Consider the following 24,680-nt stretch of genomic DNA (forward strand, 5'->3'; position numbering starts at 1 on the left):
ACTTTGCTCGGCTCCACGGTCAACACTCTTGGTACCAGCAGTCAGGAAATCAAAAAGCGTATCGCGATGGGAAAGTCTGCTGTTAGGGACCTCTCTAAAATACTCAGGAGCAACAGTGTCTCTCTGGAAACTAAGGTGCGCCTGATACAGGCCATGGTCTTTGCAAAATTCACCGACGATAGTACTCTTGTTTCCCCAGCCCCCATGAGTGCTAGACTTTGTTTTCCTCTCTCTCCAGTCTGTTATTCTTTGAGTTGTGGCGCTGCGGAGGAGTAGTGAGTATACCGCAGATCTCCAAGACAGCAAACAGGTCTGTCCAGGAGAGGGTGAAACAAGCTTTCTCCTTGGAGGCAAGGGTTTGAACCTCCGGCTCCCACAGTTTAGACGTGTCTGGGCCAGGAGGGTCCAGTCCTTGGAGGACATGATGCTTAGAACAGTGGAGAGTCGGCACAGGAGAGGAAGACCCTGGATGCATGGATTGACATAGTGACTGTGACAGTGGGGTCAGATGTGCCAGAGACAGCGAGGTTGGCTCCAGAGAGAGAAGGGTTCAGAGCCGTTGTCTGTCTGTGAGTTGTAGTTGACTCGATGGCACATAAAAACAACAACAACAACAATGTGTTATTTTGCTAATTTCAAGGGATAATGTCCATGTCAAAGTGAATCTCAGAATAGTAGTCCCTGGGGGTCCTTTAATCTCCACTGTCCAGTAAGTCAGAACTTTTTAGGTACTTGAGTTCTGTCCCACATTTTTGTCCTACGCTTTCAGATGCCTCAAGCTGGCCATGATCAGAATGGTTGGCCGTGATGGCCAGGCACGTCTGCTTCTGCCACCCGGGAACTGCGGCCCTGACTCACTGTCTGCTTCTGCCATCGGGAATCATGGCCCTGACTCGCCGTCTGGTTCTGCCGTCCGGAAACTGCGGCCCTGACTCACCATGTGGTTCTGCATCCAGGAATCGTGGCCTTGACTCCTGCTCCTTGTGCTGTACACTATTTACTCCAGAGCCTTTGTTTGCCTTGAGAGTAGAGACCAGTGGTAGTGTCTCAGAGGGCTGCCTGAAAGCTCTTAAGCCCACAGACATTGCTTGTCACGTTATGGTGTAGAACATAGATAGATTGGTGAGCTGTATATGCCAGTCAGGTGAAGTGTCCCAGGAGACTGTAGTCCTTGACCTTCAAAATCCAATCTCACAAGATGTCTGTTGTGTTTCAGAAGTACAGGCATACCCCAGAGACACTGCACGTCCACTTTCAGAACACTTCAGTAAAGCAAGATATGTGAATTTGTTGGTTTCCCAATGTGTGGAAAACAAACAGATTCATCCTGGAAAGTATTAAACCGGGTGGCTCCTTCAAGGCAAGGCTTCTGAGGCTTCGTCTAACATACTTTGGACATGTTGTAAGGAGGGACAAGTCCTTGGAGAAGGACATCATGCTTGGGAGGGTGGAGGGACAGCGCAGGAGGGGAAGACCCTCTATGAGGTGGATTGATTCAGTGACTGGGGTAATTGGGATGGGTGTGTCAGAGACAGTGTGATTGGCACAGGACAGAGCGGAGTTTAGGGCTGTTGTACATAGGGTCGCTATGAGTCACAAACAACTCGATGGTACATAACAACAACAACAACAACAATAACGTGTGGAAAAGACATACTGAACTCACTGTAGTCCACCGAGGGAGCAGAGGCCTGGTGGAAAGTCCAGAACGTTACAGCAAGCCCCGAACTGTGACAGGACATGCAGTGAGCACATGCTGGAGGCAAAATGGTGCTGACGGGCTTGCGTGGGGGGTTGCCATGGAGCGGCCACGTGTGAGGTACAGGTGTCTGTGGAGGGCAGGGAGGTGTGCGTGCCTCGGTCCCGAGTCTCGTCAGGTGTGTCGGTGAGAGATTTGGTCACCTGTTCCCCGTGAGGGGAGAGCTCCCAGCGCTGAGTTGATCCCATCAAGACCTTCCACCGGGTGTTTGAGGGGACACTTGCATCTTTCCAGGGAGACCTTCCTCCCAGAAGCTGATGGAGGATCCCAGCCACCAATCCCCTCCCACCAGGGATCCCTTGGCTGGGATCAACACCATCCTCTTCAGTCTCGAGGGGTTCCTCTGCCCAGAGACCTGTTTATATTCACGTAAACCAGCTCAGCGACATAGTTAAGTCACACACAGACAATGCTTACTCTTAACCTAGTGACTTTGTTCCCTGCCCCCAAAAGCATGAAAAAGAGGAAGTTACAGGGCCCTGAGGCAAGCCATCTCGGATTAGCAAAGGACCACACTTGTTTATGCTCTCAGCCCCCAGAGGTGTCAGATGCCTTCTTGTCGGTTCTGACCCGGAGCAGCCTCCTGTTTCACAGAGCAGAGTACCTTCCTGTCCTCCACCCTGCGTGACCGCCGCGAGCCCATTGCTGCCGCCCCTGTCACTTCATCTCACCCAGGGTCTTCCTCTGCTCCCCTGACCAAGCCTGCTGCTGCCTCCAGGAACTGGCGCCTCCTGGTAACGTGGACAATCTATGTGAGGCGGAATCTCGACACCCTCACCTCTGAGCAGCCTTCTGACTGCTGTCCATTCTTCTCCAGGTCCAGGGGCCTTCACGGCTCTGCCAGCGGCAGTTCCTAGGTATCAGTTCCTCGGGGGCGTCAGTTCCTCAGGGGCGTCAGTTCCTCAGGGGCGTCAGTTCCTAGGCATCATTTTTCTCGGTGGTGTCAGTTCCTCAAGGGCGTCAGTTTCTAGGCATCAGTTCCTCAGAGCGTCAGTTTCTAGGCATCAGTTCCTCGGGGCGTCAGTTCCTGGGGGAGTGTCGGTTCCTCAGGGGCGTCAGTTCCTCAGGGACATGCACACGTTAATTCTTTCCTAGAAAGCAATTCTTTTTATTTTCCTCTTTTGTTGTGTGGGGGCAATCCTGTTCCTTCGTGTTAGTTTTCTGGAAAAGCACTTTCCCTCCTCTCCAACTCCTTCATTACTTGGATCCTGTTATTTCTCTGTGGTCTGAATATATCCCAGCTCTGCAACAGTTTTGTCTGTTAAGTGACCTTAAATCCTTTGCAGGTGTAAGAAAGAGATAACTATAATACATTGTCCCTTGACAATGAGCTGAGCCAAATCCAGTCTGTCTCCATCCAAGGAGTCCTCACATCGTCCACGGCCTTCTCTACGCACTCTGTGTCCTGACGGAGCAAATGCCCGGTTACCCGGCAGTCAGAACACACAATGTTTTCAGCCAGTGTCCTTTCCTAGCTTCTGTTTCTCTCTGCACAGGGGATTCACTGCAGTTACTTGACAATTTCCTTACAGCAAACAATTTTAAAATCCAGCAAAACAAGAACCTGCTGCCATTGAGAAAAGACTAACTGTACAACCCTGGAGGTCAGGGGTGCTGCTGTGTGGTCAGAGGTGCCACCGTGGGGGGCAGGATGCTGTCGTGGGGGACAGACGTATCAGCATCGGCACTGGGTTCTGGGTAGTGGGTGGTGGGGTGACAGGACACTGTGTTTACCAACATCAACACTGAACACTGGATGGTGGGTGGTGGGGTGACAGGGCACCAGGATTACCAGCACTGGTACTGAGCTCTGCGTGATGAATGATGCAGTAACAGGACACCGTGTTTAACAGCATTAGTGCTGAGCGCTGGCTGGTGGGTGGTGGGGTGACAGGACACCGTGTTTAACAGCGTTGGCGCTGAGCGCTGGGTGATGGGGTGAAAAGTGCCAGTTTTACCAGCACTGGCACTGAGTGCTGGGTGTTGGGTGGTGGGGTGACAGGACACTGTGTTTACCAGCACCAGTGCTGAGCGCCGGGTGATGGGGTGACAAGTGCCAGGCTTACCAGCACTGGCACTGAGCGCTGGGTGGTGGGCGGTGTGCCTTCTTCCTGAGAAAGCTGTGCCCGTGGTGACTGGCGTGCGGGCGGGATTACTCACCACATGAGGCAACGTGCAGGTGTCTTAGGAATAACCAGCTTTCCCACTGGTGATGGGCCCCGGGCAAGGGCTTCACATGCTTGGCATGATAGCACTCAGTGCATCGCGCTTCTGGGCAAGGGTTGAGTCCTGTGCCACCCACCTGTCCCTGGAGGGTCTCACCTTGCTCCCTTGCCGTCACATGTACAAGTGTGGATCCTTCATGGTCATTGTCGCTTTGTCATTGTCATTTGTCTTTTGCCCCTTTCTCTGGGACGGAGCCACTGTCTCTAGTGTCTTGGGATGTCTGGGTGTAAATGACAAGCTGTGAATATCAAACCCAAACCAAGGTGCATTACAGTCGGGTCAGCGTGTGTACGGTGACTCAGGACAGAGTCGGGGTGCCCCCCATCTCCCAGGTTCCTCAGGCTGTGGCACACACAGACGGCTTCAGCGTTCTCCAGCGAGTGGCTGGTGGGGTCAGACCACCAACTCTTACTCAACAGATGAGTGGTTTGACCCCTGCACTCGCAGGTGGTGGTGTTGGGTGCCATCTGGTCAGGAACAACCCCAGCGACCCTGCACACAGCAGGCCTGACCCCTGCCCGAACCTGAGCCATCCTCGTCCTCTCTGACACATGTGGTCTCGTTGCTGCAGACACTGTGTCAGTCTGTCTGGTGGAGGTCTTCCTCTCCTTCATCGTCCCACACCTCCCCAAGCGTGACGTCCCTCTCCAAGGAACAGCCTCTCCTAACAGCACGTGAGAGGAAGCTTTGTCATCCTTGCCTCCAAGGAGCGGTCAGGCCACGCCTTCTCCAAGGCAGCACCAGCGCTCGTTCTGTTGAACTTCAAACCGCCCTCCTTTCCCTTCCTCTTCGCTTCTTAAACCAGGTCATTCTGGAGACAGGAGGCTGCAGAGAGAGCTGTGTTCCTGCTGGGAGGAACGCTCTCCTGGGGAGTTGATGCCAGCTCGCCCCGTGGCAGCTCTCCACTGGAGAGCTGAGGCTGTAAAGAGACCAGACTGCCCCTCTTTCTCATAGTGGCTGGTAGATTCAAACTGCCAACTTTGGGGACCACAGCCCAGCGTTTAATCCACTAGGTGGTCAGGACGCCTCCCCTGTTTACTTAGGAGGAAGGCATGCGTTTACCATCCAGCACACCCGCGCTTGGATGTGTCAGCAGCAGCACGGTGTCCTGGCGTGGAGCACAGAAGCCGACTGCTGGGCGGACTTAGTTCCCTCCTTACCAGCAAGAGGCCACCTCACCTCTGTTCACCAGAGAACAGGCCCCAATGGAAGGCCTAAGTTCATCACAGCTGGAAATGGAATTTGATAAAATGCCGCCGCAGGTGAGGGAGCTGAACAAGGAAGAGGAGTTCCGAGGCCGAGGAACCCGGAGAGGGGTGCCCATCAAACCACGCTCACAGCGAGCCCCAGAGGGAGGGGTGAGGGTGCCCACCAAACCACGCTCATGGGGAACCCCAGAGGGAGGGGGGAGGGGTGCCCACCGAACCATGCTCACAGGCAACCCCAGAATGCAGGGAGGGGTGAGGGGTGCCCACCGAACCATGCTCACAGCGAACCCCAGAGGGAGGGTTGAGGGGTGCCCACCAAACCACACTCACAGCGAGCCCCAGAGGGAGGGGGCAGGAGTACGTACAAAACCACGTCACAGGGAACCCCAGAATGCAGGGAGGGGTGAGGGGTGCCCACCGAACCATGCTCATAGGGAACCCCAGAAGGCAGGGAGGGCCACCTCACGGGGTCTCTGCACTGACGTCTTTACAGAAGTCGATGGCCTCATCTTTCTCCTGAGGAGCAGCTTGTGGATTCGAAACCCAACCTTTAGGTTGTCAGTCAAACACCTAACCCTTGCACCCGCAGAGCTCCTCCGTGGTATGCTGCTGCTGCTGCTGCTGTTGCTGTTGTGGTTGTGTGTCATCAATGTCGAGCTGACCCTGCGGCCGGGTTTTAGAGGCAGGAAATCACAAGGGAGGAGATGGGCCATGCTGCTCCCTCAAATCAGCTGGTGGATTTGAACCTTGTGCGTTTGGGATCACAATGAAGCTAGCTGTTAATTAGCTTGTTGTTGATTGGATAAAAGAATAAGGGTTAAAATAGTCCAGTTATTAGCCAGATAATCTCTAATGTAGCTATGAGTTGCAAGTGACTCCATGGCATGTAACAACAATCTCTAAAGGTTCAGAGTAACTGTGTCTGTCCCATTTTGAAGGAACTTGTTTACAAATAGCAGTAATAAATGAATAAGCAGCTCAACAGCTGCGGGGCTGGTTGAAGCAACGATGTGTTTCATGACGAGACTTAAGAGCAGATCATAAGCGGCATTTTGTGGGGTGACACGTGGAGTGGACAGGCTCTGACGATGGCCTGTAGGACAGCAGGCAGGTGGGCCAGCAGGTACGGTGCCCAGGGTGCCGCGGGTGCCGTGGCCCTTGCTCCCTCCCTCGCCCTCCGTGGACAGGTCACCTGGCTTCCCTTAGGGAGCATGGTCACCTGGGTCTGACCACGTCGATGCTGTGATGACATGCAGGTGAGATGGCCTCTGTGCGCTGGTGAGTCTGCATCTGTGTCCCTTGCTTTGGGGCTGTCCACCGCTCTCTGAAGGAGCCGTGTGGGTGCTATGGTTAATATACGTGCTGTAAACCAAAGGCCAGCGGTTCAAACTCGTGAGCCCCTCCGTGGAGGCAGGAAGGGGCAGGCTGCTTCCCTCCAGAGGGAGCCTGGGAGAGCGCGCAGGGCAGCTGCTCCACCACGCGGCCGCCAGGGGCCCCAAGGACAGCTCCGTCCTGCTCTCCACGCTGCCCTCCACGGCGGAGCACACTCGACCGAGCCCAACGGCCATCTTCGAGCCAGGATGGTCGGGTTTCTCCTGCAGAGCCTCTGGGTGGTTTCAGATCGTCAGAGTTCTGGCTTGTAGCTCAGGGTTTAACTGTTACACCAGCACCTTTGGCTAGTGGATACTGATGGGGAATTAATTATGAAAACGGCTTCATCAGACCCACGGTCACTGAGGCACTGCCAGCTCATGGCCACCGTCCACCAGGTTTCCAGAGTCGTAACTCTTAATGCGGGGACACTCCCTCCATGCTCTCCCTGGAGCAGCTGCAGGATTTGAACTGCCCACCTCTCAGTTAACAGTCGAAGGTAGAGGCAAAGCCTGTGTCTTTCCACTCTCTTCTGCGATTTCCGCTCATTCCGCCTGGTTTTGGTCTGCACTATGGGAGGTTTAATATGCTTGTCACAACAGGGAAGTACTTTGGTTTGGGGTCATTACCCGGACAAAGCTAAACCTGATGTGGAAACTTACCTGCCGTGACAGCGTGCCTTCTGGAATGTGCTTCCCCCTCCTCCCGGCCACGCTGTTTGTGACTTACCTTTGGCCTGTTTAGGCTGATTTTCTCAGCCCCCGTCATCAGGAGGGGTGGTCTCTGGAACAGGACATCTTGCTTGAAAGAGTGGAGTCTGTGAAGCGGAGGAGGCCCCTCAGCGAGTGGACAGAGACGGTGGCCGCCGCGAGGCTCTGAGGGGCAGGCCGGACGGCGTTAGTTTGTTGTGCAGAGTTGTTATGGCGGCAGGAGTGGCATCCACTTCCTAAACCACACGTCGCCAGAGACTGTGAACTTGGAGAAATGTCGGTGGCCGCAGAGGGGCGTCAGGCCGTTTGTTCACAGGGTCGCTCTGAGTCGTGCTGGACTCGATGGCCATCAACAACAGGAGTCGCTCTGAGTTCACACTGACTCAAAAGTAACAATAGGAAGAGGTTTTGAAGATTACAGGCTGGTTTGTCATCTTAAAAGTCAAGGGTTCGGGTCCACCAGCTGCTCCCCAGGAGGATGATCCAGTCTCCTCTCGTATAGATCGACACCCCCCACCCCAGGCACGCCAGTGGGGGTCACTGGGAGTCAGCACCAGGCCCCACAACCCCAGCTCTCCTTCACCATCTTAGGGGGCATGGTGTTACGTGTTGCACTGCTTACCGTAAGGTCAGGAGTTCTGATCCACGAGCCGTCTCTCAGGAGGAAGATGGCTCTCTCCCCCTGTGAAGATCTCCCCCAGCCGCAGACGTCCCGTGGGGGTGGTCATGAGTTGGAAGCTCCTGATGGCAGGTGGGGCTTCTAGGGTGCGCTGGGGACTCAGGAGTAGAATTCCTGTTCTGTGCGGGAGACAAGATTTGACGCACCTCATGCAGCCCACACCTGTCTGTCTGTCAAGGCTTGGGCTTGCATGTTGCTCTGATGCTAACCAGCTGTCAGTGGAAACTTCCAGAGGAAGGTGACCGAGTATGTGAAGTCGTTGTCCGACTTTCACCTCCATAGGACGGAGCCCTGGTGGCTCAGTGGTTAAAATGCTCAGCCATGATCGGAGGTCAGGAGAGGTGGTGCATTAGGAGAATCTGCTGTCAGGCATTTTTCCAAATCACTGAGGAGCAACGGTGTTAGTGTAGGAACTAAGGTGCTCCTGATTGAGGCCATGGTCTTTCTGATCACTTGCTGTGCATCTGAGAGCTGGACGGTGAGTAAGGATTGACAGAAGAGGAATTGATGCCTTTGAGCTGTGGTGATGGAGAAGAATGCTGACCATCCCATAGACGGCCAAGGGAACAAACAGACATGTTTTAGAGATTATGAAGCCAGAGTGCTCCCTGGAGGCAACGATGATAAAGCTTCTTCTCAAATACTGCAGGCATATTGCTGGGAGGGGCTATTCCTGGGTGAGAGAGATCAGGCTTGGGAAGGTGGAGGGAGACCTGAGAGAGAAGAAGGCCCTCAGTCACGTAGACCGACATGGTGACTGTCGCGATGGGCTCAGTCATGTCCGGTGGTGAGGATGGCACAGGATAGAACAGGGTGCAGATCTGTTGTTCATAAGATCTCTGTGAGTCATGCGGGACTCAATGGCACCTGACTACAATAATTATTGGGAAGTTGGCAGTTCAGACTCATTGGCTGCTTTTTTTTTTTTTTTTCACTAAAATACACTAGCTGCTTTTTAAGAGAAAGGGGTAGCACTCTGCTCTGGGAAAGATCACAGCCTCGAAAACTCTGTGGGTCAGGTCCGCTCTGTCCTGCAGGGTCGCTCCACCATCCGGACTTACTGCCATCAAGTCGACATTGACTTTCCGCAGCATTTCTGAGGCTGTTTATGGTTCCAGGACGAGACAGCCCGTCTTTGTCTCCCAAACCAGCTAGTGGATTGGAACCACTGACCTTTTAGTTGGCAGTGGTGTTATGCACACACCGCTTGACAGTATTGGTTTGGGGAAGGAAGGACTTGTGAGTTTGTACCAGAAACCAGAGAGTGAAAACCCAGCAGAGCCCAGCATGCATGCCCTCCCCCTTCCCCAGCCGATTGGACAGCGGCTGCCGGCAGCCACCTGGCTACAGGTGGGCTTGGAGAGGCCCCTCTGGTCCCAACCCTAACTCTCACCCCATCTCAGTGCAGCCTATGGTGCCTGGTCATGCAGTGGATTAAGCAGTGCATGCTGTTTGAGAGCTTCAAACCCACCAGGTGCTGTGAGGGAGGGAGATGTGGCTGTCTCTTCCTGCAAAGGTGACAGCCTTGGAGCCCAGCGTGGCAGTTCTGCTCCTCCAAAGCCGCTGGGAGTGGAATGGGTGGAATGTAGTGGGCTTGCCGCCCCAGTCATTCAGTCCCTGTGTCCCGCCCCCTTCCCTGCTGGCCTTTATCCAGCCGGAAAACCTCCCTCTGTGTCCCTGTCCCAGAGCACTTGATGGTGCTCATGCGAAACCCAGACCTAGCCCAAGAAGCCGCTGTCCAGACAGAGCAAGGGAACACTGCATGGTTCAAAATCAAGAAAGGAGTATGTCAGGGATGTGTCCTCTCTCCATACCTATTCAGTCTGTGTACTGAGCAAATCATTCAAGAAGCTGGACTCTGAAGAAGAATGTGGCATCAGGATTGGAGGAAGACTCATCAACAACCTGCGTTATGCAGATGACACAACTTTGCTTGCCAAAACTGAGGAGGACCTGAAGCATTTGATGCAGAGGGTCAAGGACTGTAGTCTTCAATATAGATTGCATCAACCTCAAGAAGACAAAGATCCTCACCGCCAGGCCAATGGACAGAGAACAGATTGAGGTGGTTTACAATTTCATCTTGCTTAGATCCACAGTCAACACTCTTGGCACCAGCAGTCAGGAAATCAAAAGACGTATTGCATTGGGAAAATACACTGCTAAGGACCTCTCCCAGGTGGTCAGGAGCAGTGCTATCATTTAAAGCCTAAGGTGCATCTGTCTCAAGTCATGGTCTTTGTAATTACTTGGTTTGCAACTGATGTTGGACAATGAAGGATGGATAACAGGGGAAGAATCAATTCTTTGAGCTGTGATGTTGGAGAAGAGTGATGACTATCCCATGGACTTCCCAGAGGACAAATACTACGTCATGGAGAAGCACAGCCAGACGAGGATGGGGAAACTTCATCTCACGTCCTTTGTTGTCAGGCAGCTTGGAAAGGATGCCAGGCTGGGAAAGGTGGAGGGTCAGGGAACGAGGGGAGAACCCTCAGCAAAACGGATGGACACAGTGACCGCAGCAGTGGGCTTGGGTGTATCGGAGTCGATGAGGACGGCGCAGGACAGGACAGGACAGGGCTCAGCTCTGCTGTTTGCAGGGTCCATAGGGATGTCACAGGACAGGACAGGGCTCAGCTCTGCTGTTTGCAGAGTTGCTGTGACTCATACTCGACCCAAGGGCACGTGACAATAACATACCCCACCAACACGTTCCCGATGGAGCCACCTGCAGCCTTGTGGGTATAGCTGGAGCTTTTGGGTAGGCTTATCTTTCTAAGAATTTGCTATTTCCTGCATTAGTTACATTTCTAAGTGGTTAAAAGTAAAAGAATCTATGAGTTTCTGTTTCCTAAGTAACAACATTCAAAGAAAATGTCAGCCAGCTACTGTTTGTTGCGTTACCACCGCTGAGGGCTGTGGGAGAAGGGAGCGCCTTAAACCAGCTCGCCGTGCTCTTCCTCATGTTGCTCTGGGCTCTGTGTGCCGGGCCCGGCTGTGCCCACTCACGTGTCTGGACCTTCCATTGGGGTGGGGGCGGCAGGGCCTCTGTCTACACCGCGTGGCCCCTCAGCCCACAGGGCCAGCCCTGGCTCTTCTGCTGTCGCCGGGGGCTGCCCAGCTCCTGCTCACAGCCCTGGATTTCCATCTGACACTGAGTCCCTGGTGGTGCAAATGGTTACGTGCATGAGCTCGGCTACTGACTGAAAGGTGAGTGGTCCAAACCCACCCAGAGGCCCCTCGAAAGAAAGGCCTGGCAGTCTACTGGGCAGTTACACCCACTGACAGCTCTGTGGGCGCAGTGAGTTCTAGTGTGACACATGCAGGGTCTCTGCAAGTCGGCACTGACTGTGCAGTGACCAGCACATCACTAGACACCGTGTCCCGATGGTCGAGGCGAGTCACAGAACCACACCCAGACTCAAGGAGTGGGAACGACCCTTCGTGTCGGGGGAGACACTCAGTCACACTGGAATGAGGTGCATAAACAGGGAAGCAGATGTGAGCAGCTGTGTTCCCCTCGTTAGGTGGTGCTCCCCCCTTTAGGTGGTGCTCCCCGGATAGGTGGTGCTCCCCCTTTAGGTGGTGCTCCCCCCATTAGATGGTTCTCCCCCTGTTAGGTGGTGCTCCCCCCGTTAGGTGGTGTTCCCCCTTTAGGTGGTGCTCCCCGGATAGGTGGTGCTCCCCCCATTAGATGGTTCTCCCCCTGTTAGGTGGTGCTCCCCCGGTTAGGTGATGCTTGCCCTTTAGGTGGTGCTCCCCCCATTAGATGGTTCTCCCCCTGTTAGGTGGTGCTCCCCCGGTTAGGTGGTGTTCCCCCTTTAGGTGGTGCTCCCCCCATTAGGTGGTGCTCCCCCCGTTAGGTGGTGCTCCCCCCGTTAGGTGGTGCTCCCCCATTAAGTGGTGCTCCCCCTTTAGATGGTGCTCCCCATTAGGTGGGTGCTCCCCGGTTAGGTGGTGCTCACCATTCACGTCAGCTCAGCTTACAGCATGTAGACGGAGCTGACCCCAAGCTGACCCTCCAGTGGGGTCACAGGCAGTAAATTGCGTGGGAGGAGATAGCCCATCCTCAGAGAAACTCACAGCGAACTGGATTCGAACCTCCTGCCTCTGGGTTGGCAATACTGCTCCTTCCCACTAGGCCACCAGTTTCCTTGTGATGATTGCTGGATGCTTTTAGGTTGCATCAATTCCTAGTGACCCTGCACTCCCCTCCAGCCACACTCTGCTGTGTGGAGCCCCTCTTTGGGGACCCTGCCCCCCCAGCCACACTGCTGCAGTGTTGGGGACCCTGTGCCCCAGCCCCAGCCATACTCTGCTGTGTGGAGCCCCTTGTTGGTGATCCCGCACCCCCCTCCAGCCACACTCTGCCATTCAGAGCCCCTCATTGGGGACCCTATGTGCCCCCCCCAGCCACACTGCATTGTGGTGTTGGGGACCCTGCCCCCCCGAGACACACTGTGCTGCAGTTTTGGTGATCCTGCACCCCCCTCCAGCCACACTGTGCTGCAGTTTTGGTGATCCTGCACCCCCCTCCAGCCACACTGTGCTGCGGTGTTGGGGACCCTGCGCCCGCCCATCTTGTTGGTGGCCTGCCTGCCTTTCACTGAGCCTCTGACCTCCAAGCGTGATGCCTGTCTCCAGGGACGGGTCCCTCCTGACCACATAGCCATCACCTTGCCGTTCTCACCACTCCTGTACTATCAGTTCATAAAAAAAGAACACAAAATGTCAGGAAATTTTCATCTCCTGACTAAAAAGAAGCCCTGTGGCACCATAGTGAAACCCTCAGCTGCTGACCAGAAGTGATGGTTGTGACCACCCAGAGACACTGTGGGAGGAAGACCTAGGGACGTGCTCCGTAAGGACCACAGCCTGAGAATCCCCCGAGGGCGCCGGGCTGTGTCACAGTCGGTCGGTGTCAGCTCCCAACCGTAGCTCTGTGGTCAGCACAGCACACCCATCTTTTTTAATGTCTTCATAGTGTTGGCGGTGGTGGTGTGCACCCTCGGGCAAAATCAGCTCCTGCCTGACCCTCTAGTGGGTTTTCAGAAGCAGTAAATCACACGGGAGGAGATGGCCTTTCTCCTGAGGAGCAGCTGATAGATTCGAATCGTGTACCCTTTTGTGTGGACAGTGCAGCTCCTTACCACCAGGCCGCCAGAATTCCCCCTCGCCGTGTTAGGAGGTGAAACGTCATTCCTCTTGGTATTATTGTAGAGAGCAGTGTCTGGAAGGCTGACACTAGACAAGGGAACCTGGGTGCCTTGCCGCAGGAGGAGAAGCCAGGTTAGAGGCCCAGGGAGAGGCAGTGAAGGAGCGCGGGGTGGGCTAGTGACGACTGGAATGGCGCGGACACATGAGTACTGTGTGCAGTTCACAGTGAGCAGCAGCGGTGGCGGCTTGCATCAGGACAGCAAAGCCCCCAGCCCCACGGCCAGCTCCATCAGTCTCTGAGGCTGTTTAGTCTCCACAGAAGGAAAGCGCTCCCTCCACCTCGTACCTGTTACCTGGTGATGCTGGAGCTGGTAGGAAGCGCCTCACTGTGACAGCATGCGCCTCCCACCCCATGTCTCCTGTCTCTGTCTCTCCCTCCAGCCTTCCAAGCGGTGTTTCAGGACAGACACTGACTTTCTAAGATGAAAGCCTGTGGTATAGGTGATGATGCTTCATCATAAAACAACACAAAACCAGACCCCAGAAATCCTCCTCTTTGGAAAAGAGATGCCCCCCAGGTGACTGCTCTCATGTTTCTCCTGCAAACACCAGGGTTGGGTTTGTCTCCTGCAGCTGCCTCCTGGGGGGGGGGTGTCTGCTGCAGGGGGGAGCGGAGGGGCTGTGGGCTTCCAATAGAGAGTATTCTCAGGGGTGCAGGACACTCACTGCATCTGTGTGAGGACCCCCACCAGGGTCCTACCTCTTCCTCAGCATCATTGTGTGAGCTGTGAGCCGTCCACTGCAGCCCCCTCGCCACTCCACAGCTGCCACGTCATCTCAGCCCTTCTCTCTCCGGCCCACCGCTCTGCCCAGCATGGTGTCCTTCCGCAGGGACTGGCCCCTTCTCATCACAGGTTCAAAATACATGAGGCCAAAGTAGGACTTTGAACGAGGACAGATTCGGAGGTTAGGTGGAAAGCCAGCTCCATCACAACTGCGGGACCTTCCTCTTATTTTTTTTGTTGTAGTTTGAGTGACTGGACGTTTACGGAGAAAATTGTTCCCCTTCAACTGTTAACATGTTATTGTTGTTAATTGGAGTTGACTTGAGTATGACCCCTAGCAACCCTGTGAACAACAGATCTGATGCCTGTCCTGTCCTGGGCCGTCCTCACACTCCTGACACACTAGAGCCCATTGCAGCAGTCACCGTGTCAATCCACCTGGTCGAGGGTCTTCCTCGGGTGCAGCTTGTGGATCTGAACTGCCAGCCTTTCCTGGAAGCCGAGCTACTAAGCTTCTGCTCCACCAGGGCTCCCACCATCTAGAAAGCTGTGCCTATGGCATGGGGCCGCTGTGAGGCAGACGTGGTCCACAGGAGAGGCTGGCTGGCCTCGGCAAGTGTCTTGTCTGGCCATGGTGAGGGCGCACTGGGGTGGCTGCTTCCTGTTTGGTTTGCCCCAGAGCATGTGGGTGACCTGGCTGAGTTACACACACTCTGAGCACACAGTAAAGCAAGATCATCCCCCAGTGGTAATGAGTATCACACAGGCCCAGGACAGAGTGGCCTGGCTGCACGGAGAGCCTCCTGAGCAGCACAGACACTCGGGTGCAACGCGCTCTCCCTCAGGAGCACTCAGATCCACGTCATGAAAAGACAAGGAACGACAGCCAGTTAGGATCACCTCGCTCAAACCCAGCCCATCCATTTTAAACAGAAAATCCAAGAGTTAAAACTCTGTGCACTCCCTCCGGAAGGAGACATCATCTCCTCCAGAAAGAACTGGGGTCGGATCTGTGTACTGGAATGCTTATTCGGGGGGCGGTGCACCGAAGGACTAAGCGAGGGGGCAGGCCGGTTCCTGGCCACTGTCAGGTGGATCCCTGTTCACAGTTCTCTCTTGTTCGCCTGGCACAGACCTGACCATCTGGTCCAGGTACCACATCCTTGAGAAGTGTCTGCTTACGAACTTCTCAAGCTGTGAACTATTTTCTCCTTGCAATTTTTGGTTGACAGCATACGTTTTCAGTAATAGAAATCATTTTTAAAGAAGTAGAAAATAAAATCCATAATAGGCACTTTGGGAGTTCTCCTTGGCCCAGCGGGTAGGGAGTTGTTCTACTAACCAAAGGTGCATGGTTCACATCCACCAGCTGCTCCACAGAAGAAACATGGACACAGTTCTGTGTGATTTACAGCCTCTGACAACTTGCAGGAGGGTCAGCTGTGGGCCAGTTCTGACTCGACAGCACACAGCACCACCACCATTCATAATAATAACTTCTTCCCTGTGCACCTTCTCAGTTTTCAGGTAGAAGGGAACAGAAAAGTGTGGGTCATGGAGCCCCCGATCTGTGTGAACGGTGGGAAGAGGGTTCACTCTCCTCTCCTGCTTTCTGGAGCCCAGGGTGACACAGCCACGACAGGGCCTGGCCTTCTTTGGACTGTCAGCACAGACGTTATCATTATTGCAGTTGATGAGCCTTGGTGATGCTGTAGTGAAGGCATTTGTCTGATAACCAAAAGACTGGTGGTTTGAAACCACCAGCCACTCCACGGGAGAAAGATGAGGCCATCTGCTCCTATGAAACTGTGGGGCTGTCCTCCAGGGTCAGCAGAGACTCGATGGCAGTGATGATTATTACAATTATCCTCAACATGGGAAAGAACCTGAGTGGTGCCGAGGGTTGACTGAGAGTCCAGAAGTCCCAGGTTCTAACCCACCCAGCACCTCTACAGCAGCAACACCTGGTGATCTGGCCCATGAAGAGGACAGCCAGGGAGACCTTCTTGGGCAGTTCTGGTCTGTAACACGTGAGGTCCTAACGAGCCAGCACTAGCTCAGCGACACCCAGTGACAACTTCCCATAACAACATGGGTTTTGTTTGCTGGTTTGGTTGCCAGCCAGATTCTCTGGCTCCAGTCGCTGTGGTAATCATCACAGTGAGAGCAAATGCGTCGAAGGCACAGTGTGGGTATCAATAGGGCCCCGGAAATGCCCGCATGTGCTGAGCGCTGGGGCTGCCGTCCTGGATCCGTGTGTAATACTGCTCTTGGCTCGAGGCAGAACGTTTGGGAGGTGGAAATGTCATTTGTAGATGCAGTTAAATGTTCAGCATCTGCCGTAGCAAATTGTTCTTCAGAGCCTGGAGTAGGCTACAACCCAGCAGCCCGTGGAGGTGATGAGGGAGCCCTGGGTGACCTGTGGAGGTGACGAGGGAGCCCCAGCCCATGGAGGTGATGAGAGAACCTGGGCCATCGAGGTGATGAGGGAGCCCCAAGCTGTGGAGGTGATGAGGGAGGCCCGACCCGTGGAGGTGATGTGGGAGTCCCAGATGTTCTGAGGAGGTGATGAGGGAGCCCCAGCCCATGGAGGTGATGAAGGAGCCCCGGGCCGTGGAGGTGACAAGGGAGCCCTGGCCCATGGAAGTGATGAGGGAGCCCCAGGCCGTGGAGGTGATGAAGGAACCCTGGGCCGTGGAGGTGATCAGGGAGCCTGGGCAGTCGCGTCCCCGCCCTGCTGAGCCTGTTGGTCCAGCCTCTGTGTCCAGCCTTGTCCTTCAGGGTTCTGTTGTGTCGCTGACCCTTGGCTTAACAAGAGGACATCTTCTCCAGGGTCTGGTCCCTCCTGATAACATGCCCTGAGAGGGAGGTGAAGCTTCAGGAGCACGCTGGCCACCTTCTTCAGGACAGAACTGGAGGCAGGGGTGCCTCGTGGTGCCGTCGTCACACTGCGTATCTCTGAGCCAGGGCTGAAGTCTACGATTTTGACCTGGCTCAGGATTCTTCAGTGGGCTGGAGAGGGGTGGGCCGCCCCGCGTCTGTTAGGTTCCGGGGTCCACATCCCACTGTGGAGGAGTCAGATCCTTCGAGCAGAAGAGCACCGCCCAGCAGGGCCGAGGCCGTCCTCTCCATGGAAGCAGATGCCTCACGGTTTCTCACACACAGACAGTGAGTTTGAACCACAAACATTACAGTTAGCAGGCCATGGCTGAACCTCTGCACCACCAGAATCCTTTATGCACAGACTGGTGGGGTTTTGGTTTCTTTTTCAAATCTCTGTAAGTTAGTCCTTTCTTTAAATGGGGGCGAGCACTTCGAGGAAAGAGGTGCACCGGCCGGACCCGAGTCTGGACCGCGAGATCCCTGTACATTCCACTCTGCTGTGAGCTTCTGGAAAGATCTGTGCGCAGCCGTGGGCAGTGCCAGGAAGCCGAGCCAGAACCCGCCGTCTGTCACGCTCCTGGGAGAAGACAGTGGCAGGGCTTAATGCCATTAATTATTCATTCTTAGACATTTGCTAGGACGCAGGCACTTCTGACGTGCACACTATAAATGACACGGAAATGGTGCAGGAGAAATGCCCTTTACTACAGGGCCCCAGAAACGAGCTGGATTCAGGAAAACAACACCCGTGGTTCAGATCCACCATCTGTGTGTGGGAAAACCTGGAGGCGTCCACGTCCTCTGTGGGGAGTTTGAGATTTTTCTGAAATGTATTAGTAGGTGAACCCCACTAGCTCTCCTAGAGTTGCTTCTGGTTCCGAGCGACCCTGAGGACAGTAGAGCTGCCCCTTTGGACACTATAGGAGCAGGCCACCTCGTTCTTCACCCAGGAGGTGGATTCGATCCTCCAAGGTCTTGCTTACAAGCCCAGTACAGCATCAGCTCACTCGGGTGCGAAAATGCAAAGTACAACCTGGTCCGGCAGAAGCCGCGTGGAGCAGAAGCCTCCCAGGAGAAGGAAAACATACTTTCCACTAGCGGGGCACAATGGGAATCTATTACGACAACACCATGTCCCAGTGGGCGACGTGTGGGACTAGGAAGACAAGGCACCCTGCTGCCCCCTGTCCCCCCCATGCCCTGGTCTCACTAGATGAATGTATAGCTCAGGTGCTCTACCTGGATCCTTACACAAGGCCAGATTTAAAACAAAAAAAAAAAAAACCAAATTAATAACAGGATCCCAGTACCATCAAGATGACTCGCTCAGAGCGACCCTTCAGGACAGGGTAGACCTGCCCCCACGGTTTCCGAGGCTGCAGGCCTCTGTGGGACGAGCCACGATGGTGTAGATCACTGCTTGTTAGACTCTAACTGGAGAGGTTGGAAGGTGCCCTGTCTTTGTTTGGCTTGAGCTTTAAGGAAGCCTGTGTTTAGCACTGTAGACTTGGTCCCATTGGTGACAGATCATCTCATACCCAGAGCACAATGAGCGTGAGTTTACTCGTGAGCAGTCCTGGCCCCAGGCCGCGCTGGCCTGCCCTCAGCCACGGACAGTAGGCACGCGGAGAAATCCTGGCAGCCTTTCAGCTGCAGACCAAACACTGGTTAGTTGTACTTCCAAGTGTCTCCTCGGGCTGGTTTCTAAGAGGCCACCTGTCCCAAGAGTGGGGTGTGTGCAGGTGCGCCATGCAGGGGACGTGGGCCCAGCATTTCCGTTGGGCTGTGACTGTCTGCCAGTGTGCTGGGCTCCACAGAATGGCTGGACACTGAGGTCCACACAGGCCGTGAAGATGAGTGTAATGGCCCAGGTTGGTTGTCGGGCTCTTCTGCTCATGTTGGCCTCATGTGTGTGCCGTCAAGGAGGCTGTAGTCAGGAAAGGTGATTGGCCTCGGAGACGGGACAGTGGGGATACAGGGATGGCTTTGGCTTGCTGAAGGTAACCTGCATCTGAGAATCCTCGGAAACTGGATTGGAGAAAAGGAATTGGCCAGATCAGTAGCATGATATCAGATACTATTTGCTCGACCAATGACACCACGTCTGGAACAGCAGGCACCTCCTGGTTCCAGTAGGCCCCTGTCATTTCTCCTAGCTCCACCTGTCTTCTGCACAGGTCAGATTTGTTGCTGTTGTTGTTGTTGTTGTTGTTGTTGTTGTTGTTGTTGTTGTTGTCGTGTGCTGCCAGGTCAGCTGCCGATCACACCCACCCTGAGCAGATAGGCACCCAGGCTTCTCCTGCACCTCCTTCCCAGTGTCCACCAATCTTGAGTCCATTGCTTCAGTCAGTGCCCATCGTACTGCGTGTCCCCCTCACTCTCTGACCCTGTCTTCCCCAGCAGGATGTCTTTTCCCAGGGACGGGTCCCTCCTGACCAGATGCTCCAAGTATGAGAGGCGTGGTTTCAGCATCCTTGCCTCTAGGAGTGCCCTGGGTATACTTCCTTGAAGACAGACGTATGTGTTCTTTCGACGGCCTGTGATACATTCAGGGATCTTCAACATCACTATTCAAAAGCATCGATTGTTCTTTGCTCTTTCTTACTCATTTTCCCACTTTTGGACAGACCAAATAGGAGAGAGCAGTGGGCATGAGCTGGGCCTCGCCCTCTGCCTCCTTCTGTCGTGACACCGATTGTTTCAGGTCTCCAGGAACGTGGCATTGGTTTTGGATTCCCATTTGTGCAGGGGGGCTGTTCTAATGATTCCCAGCTGGCCTTCCCCACCATAGCAGCGCATTTCTGCGTACAAGGGGTGCAGTGTGGGGGTCTTTCCTGCCAGAGGCACTTCTTTTTGAATGATTGGCAATATAAGCACGTTTTAATAAAACAAATCCTCATACATGACGCGTGTGTGAAGAGGCTGATCACATTCTATGGATCACACCCTGCATCTTGATTTCCAAGGACGGAACAAATGGTTTTTAAGGAAATTTGGCAGCGATAGTAGAAGACTTAAAACATTACCTCCAGATTTTGCATCTTTGGTTGGATATTTTACTAGTTAGTAAGTTTTAGCCTTTAGCTTATAGGATATCAGTAAGTTGCCTGGCAAACATCCTATTTTATGGATGTAATGTGTTGAGACACATCCTGTCACACCAGTTGCTTCTGGGGTCACCTCCTGAGTAAGTTTCATGTTGAATACATGTGTGTTCACTCAGTGGGTTCAGACTCTTCTATGTGCTAGGTACTACTCAGCTGTCAGGTGCCATCGAGTCAGCCCCGTCTCACGGAAACCCCATGCCCAGTGGAGCAAACCCTGCCCTGCCCTGGCCATCTCCACAGTCAGTGGCAGATAGGCATGCAGTTTTTAGTGGCTGGTTTCTTTGGATGTAGCTAACCAAGGCCTCCTTCTAGATCTTTCTCTGTCCAGACACTCCACTGAACGCTGCTCAGCATTGTAACGGCACACAATCTTCCACCGACAGCCCGAGGCTGCACAGTTCCTGAGGCTGGAAGAGATTGTCCATCTTTCTCCTGGGGAGGAGCTGGTGGATTTGAACCCCTGTCTTTGGGTTGGCAGCACAATTCCTTAACCACTAGGCCACTAACGCTCCCATAATTATCCTAGGTATTGTTAACAACATCAGCAAAAATAGTCATCACTGGGCCAATAGGCAAGATCATGTAGGTGGAGAAAAGATTGAACTTGTCAATGACTTCATCTTACTTGGATCCACAATAAACCTCCTTGTTGCCAGGATCACTGCAGCAGATGCAGTGCATTTGAGAAGTTCAGGATCCTTTCCAAAGTCCTAAAGGGCAATGATGTCAGTTTAAAGAATGAGATGCACCTGGTTCGAGCCATGGTCTTGTCACCTGCTCTGTGTCGGACAGCAGGACATGATAAGGAGGCTAAGGAAGAACCGGGGCCTTTGTTACGATGTGGAGAAGAGCGCTCACTGTCCCGTGGGGACTGACACAGTAACAGACAGAAATGTCTTGGAGAAAGTCCACCCAGAGTGTGCCTTAGAGGCAGGGTGGCGAGCCTTGTCTCGTGTGATGTGAGCATGTTGGTAGAAGGGGCTGTTCCGGGAACAACATGCTTGGAAAGGTGGAGGGGTGACAATTGAGAGGCAGGCCCTCCATGAAATGGACTGACGGTGACTGCCGCAACGGCTCTAGTGTGTCAGAGACGGTGAGGATGGACAGGACAGCTCAGGTCTGGTCAGAGTCGTCGTGAGTCATACAGCATCTAACAACAGCGCCATGATGTCCGCGCGGCAGGACTGGAAGCAGTGATGTCATGATGTGGTCCCAGTGATGGGAGTGAGAAGTGATCAGATGGAGGAGGACAGAGTGAGATGCATCCACATTAATTAGGTCACGACCCTGAGCTGACATCAGGGGAGTCTCTTCAGGGTGTGGCTTGAGCAGAGAAGGAGACCCCAGAACCAGCAGAATGGAGAGCCGGGGCAAGGCCAGTCCTGCGGACCAGGTCCCTGCGGAGGAGACTCCTCCACGCAGGGAGATGGCCAGGGAAGGCTGGGCCTTCAGCTGCTGCAGGACACAAGGACCGCCCTCCAGAGCCCACACAGACAGAGGGCCTCTACCAAAAGCCAGAGCCAGACCCTCATGTCCAGAACCCACTCAGAGGGTCCCCCTAAAAGCCAGTACCCTCATGTCCAGAACCCACTCAGAGGGTCCCCCTAAGAGCCAGCACCCTCATGTCCAGAACCCACACAGACAGAGGGCCTCTTCTGAGAGACAACACCCTGATGTCCTGAACTCACTCAGAGAGCCCCCCCCCCACCGGCGAGAGCCGGCACCCTCATGTCCAGAGCCCACACAGACAGAGGGCCTCCCCCAAGAACCAACACCCTGATGTCCAGAAACCACACAGAGATCGCTCCAACCCTGAGAGCTGGCACCCTGAATTTAGGCTTCTGTCCTCACAAACAGTGAGAGTAGATTTCCATGTGTGGGATCTTTCTTACAGCTGCAGGAGGTGGTTGAGACAGATCCTTGGGTCTGGACGCAGGACTCTGAGGATTAGGGAGGGTCGGAAGGGACCCAGCTTGTGCTAACTCTCTCTTTATTGTCTTCCTTATACAGTTATCTTTTAATTTCTCTCTTTTTTTTTTACTTTTTTATTTTTTAATTATTATTCATTTTAATGAAAATTTACAGATTCTGGATTTCCATTCATTCATTATTGCACTTTTCTCCCTGCTCCTCCTCCCCCCCAGTTCATTTTCTCTTTGAAAAGTAAAAGAAAAATTCTTTGATTGTTATACAATCCCTCCCCCCAAATCCACTCCACTGTGCAGCCATCACTCTGGACACCTGTCATGACAATAATACCTAATCACATATCCCTTTTAAACAGTTCTCTCCCTCATCTGTTTCAATGCAGTATACATTATTTATCCCACCTTTCTCCATCTCCCCCCAACCCCGATGTCAGTCCTGTTTTACAACAGTGACACTATGCAGTATTTGTCCTTTTGTGACTGAGATATTTCACTCAGCGTGATTTTCTTTTTTAAAACATTTGATTGTAGATTGTGTGGAAGTTTATAGAGCAAATGAGTTGCCCCCTCCACAGCTGGTGCACACTTTGTCTCATCACTTTGGTTAAAGTCCCTCGATGTAAAGCACTCTGCCTTCTCCCTCCCTGGGCTTCCCATCGCCATCCATCCTTCTTTCCTGCCCCCTTCCTGCCTTCTGAGCTTTGTTTTAGGGGTAACTGCTGCCCTTCTGGTCTCAAATGGGTAATTGTGTTGAGGTCCTGATGCATTCTTAGAGTAACTTTTAGTGTGAGTCTGTGGAAGAGAGTGTTGCTTCCACCCTCTAGGTGGATAAACCGACTCCAAAGAGGTCACGTGGCTTCTGGAGACTTTGTCGCACAATTTGATGGGTGGAGAGAGGGGTGGGTAGAGGGAAGGGAAAATATCTGGTATGAAAAACAATGTATACAAACTTTATAAATAAACCAGTATAAAATAAAAATTTTCTTTAAAAACAATCGTAAGTCAGACGTCCGCCAGGAGCCGGTGGCGGGGAAGCTGCCCTCTGGAGTCTGCAGTCCCTGCGTGCAGACTGGACACGCTCCACCACTAGGTGGAGACGCAGCAGTGCTGCAAGTGGTGCGAGGAGGACGGTGCACCTGGGACCGTCCTAGAGCAAGGGCCCGAAGGCGCTTCTGGGTCAGGGTCACAGTGATGGGGGTGGCAGTGGGTGTGGCTGTGTGCCGGGGAGTCGGAACCGACCCACAACTGACCATCCTGCGGGGTTTTAGATGCTGTAAATTGCTCAGGAGGAGATGCCCCATCTTTATCCCACAGAACAGCTGGTGTCTTTGAACTGCTGGCCTTTGGGTTGGCAACGCAGATCCTTGCCATTCAGCCACCAGAGATGCTGGTATGTGTGTGCCAGCCCCACTGGCACGAGGTCAACTCCAATAGTGACCATGCATCGGGTCTCCGAGGATGTAATCTTCATGGGAGGAGATTGTCCATCACACGCACACAAACACACGTGTGTATATACAGACACATATGTGCGCATCTGTGTGTATGGAGACATGTGTGCGTGTATGCATGTACACACCCGCATACGCACACACAAATACATGTGTGTATGTACATACATATGCGTGCACATCTACGCACATGGAGACACATACATGTGCGCATGTACACACCCGCATATGCACACACAAACACACGTGTGTGTGCATGCACATACGTGCACATGGAGACACATGCATGTAATCATGTACACACCCATATATTCTCACACATGAACACACATGTATATGAACATACACATCTGTGCACATGGAGACATATGTGTGTACACACCCGTATATGCACACACAAACAAACGTTTATATGTATGTGCACATGCATGCACATCTGTGTACATGGAGACACATGCATGTACACACCCATATATGCACACACAAACACACATTTATATGTACGTACACATATGTGCACATCTGTGCACATGGAGACACATGCATGTATGCATGTACACATCCACATATGCACACACAAACACACATGGATATGAACATACACATATGTGCACATCTGTGTACATGGAGACACATGCATGTACACACCCGTATATGTATAAATGTGTATGCACAACCCCCTAGTAGCTGCTCGAAGGAAAGTTAAGCCACCTCCTCGCATTACCATGTACAAACTCAGAAATCTACCGGAGGGTCGTTAGGAGTCAGAAATGACACGATGGCAGTGACGTTTTTTAGTGGCATAATGAATTACATGTTGGGCTTTTGACTGAAAGATTGGTGGTTCAAATCCACCCGTGTCTTCTCAGGAGAAAGCTAGACAGTCTCTCCTGGGACGGTCTCTTAACCTGGTGGAGGGACGCTGGGAGCCTCCTGAATGCAGTGAGCTTGGGGGGGATTTATGTGTGTGGTTAACATCGCAGTGCCCAGGTGAGGTGGTGCCAGGCTGGCAGTGTTCATCCTGTTAGACATCTTTGAGGTGGCACAATGGCAGTTAGTGGCGAGTGTATGAACACAGACCCACAGACCCACGTGGCTGTCCACCTCCTCACCGTCATGCAGCCGTCCTCGCCCCTGAGCATGGGGCATTCCGTCCCCGGTTAGAACACAATGCTGATGATGGTCGTCGGATCAGCTCCACACCTGAAAGCCCAGGCAAACCGTGAAGCTGGATTAGCTGCTCTCTCAGGTCCCTGTTGTTGGGGTCTGTCAAGTCGGAGCCCGCTAGAGCTGACGCCCCAGCCGCCGCTGGAGGCTGTAGATTGCAGCAGGGGTATCCCAGGAGGATGGCTTTAACAATCAGAAATTTTTTTTTAAAAGTCAGAAATTCATTTTCTCTCTGTTTGAGAGGCC

This window comes from Elephantulus edwardii, unplaced genomic scaffold (assembly GCF_000299155.1).
Source record: "Elephantulus edwardii isolate Elephantulus edwardi_28Jun2011 unplaced genomic scaffold, EleEdw1.0 scaffold00004, whole genome shotgun sequence".
Taxonomy (NCBI): domain Eukaryota; kingdom Metazoa; phylum Chordata; class Mammalia; order Macroscelidea; family Macroscelididae; genus Elephantulus; species Elephantulus edwardii.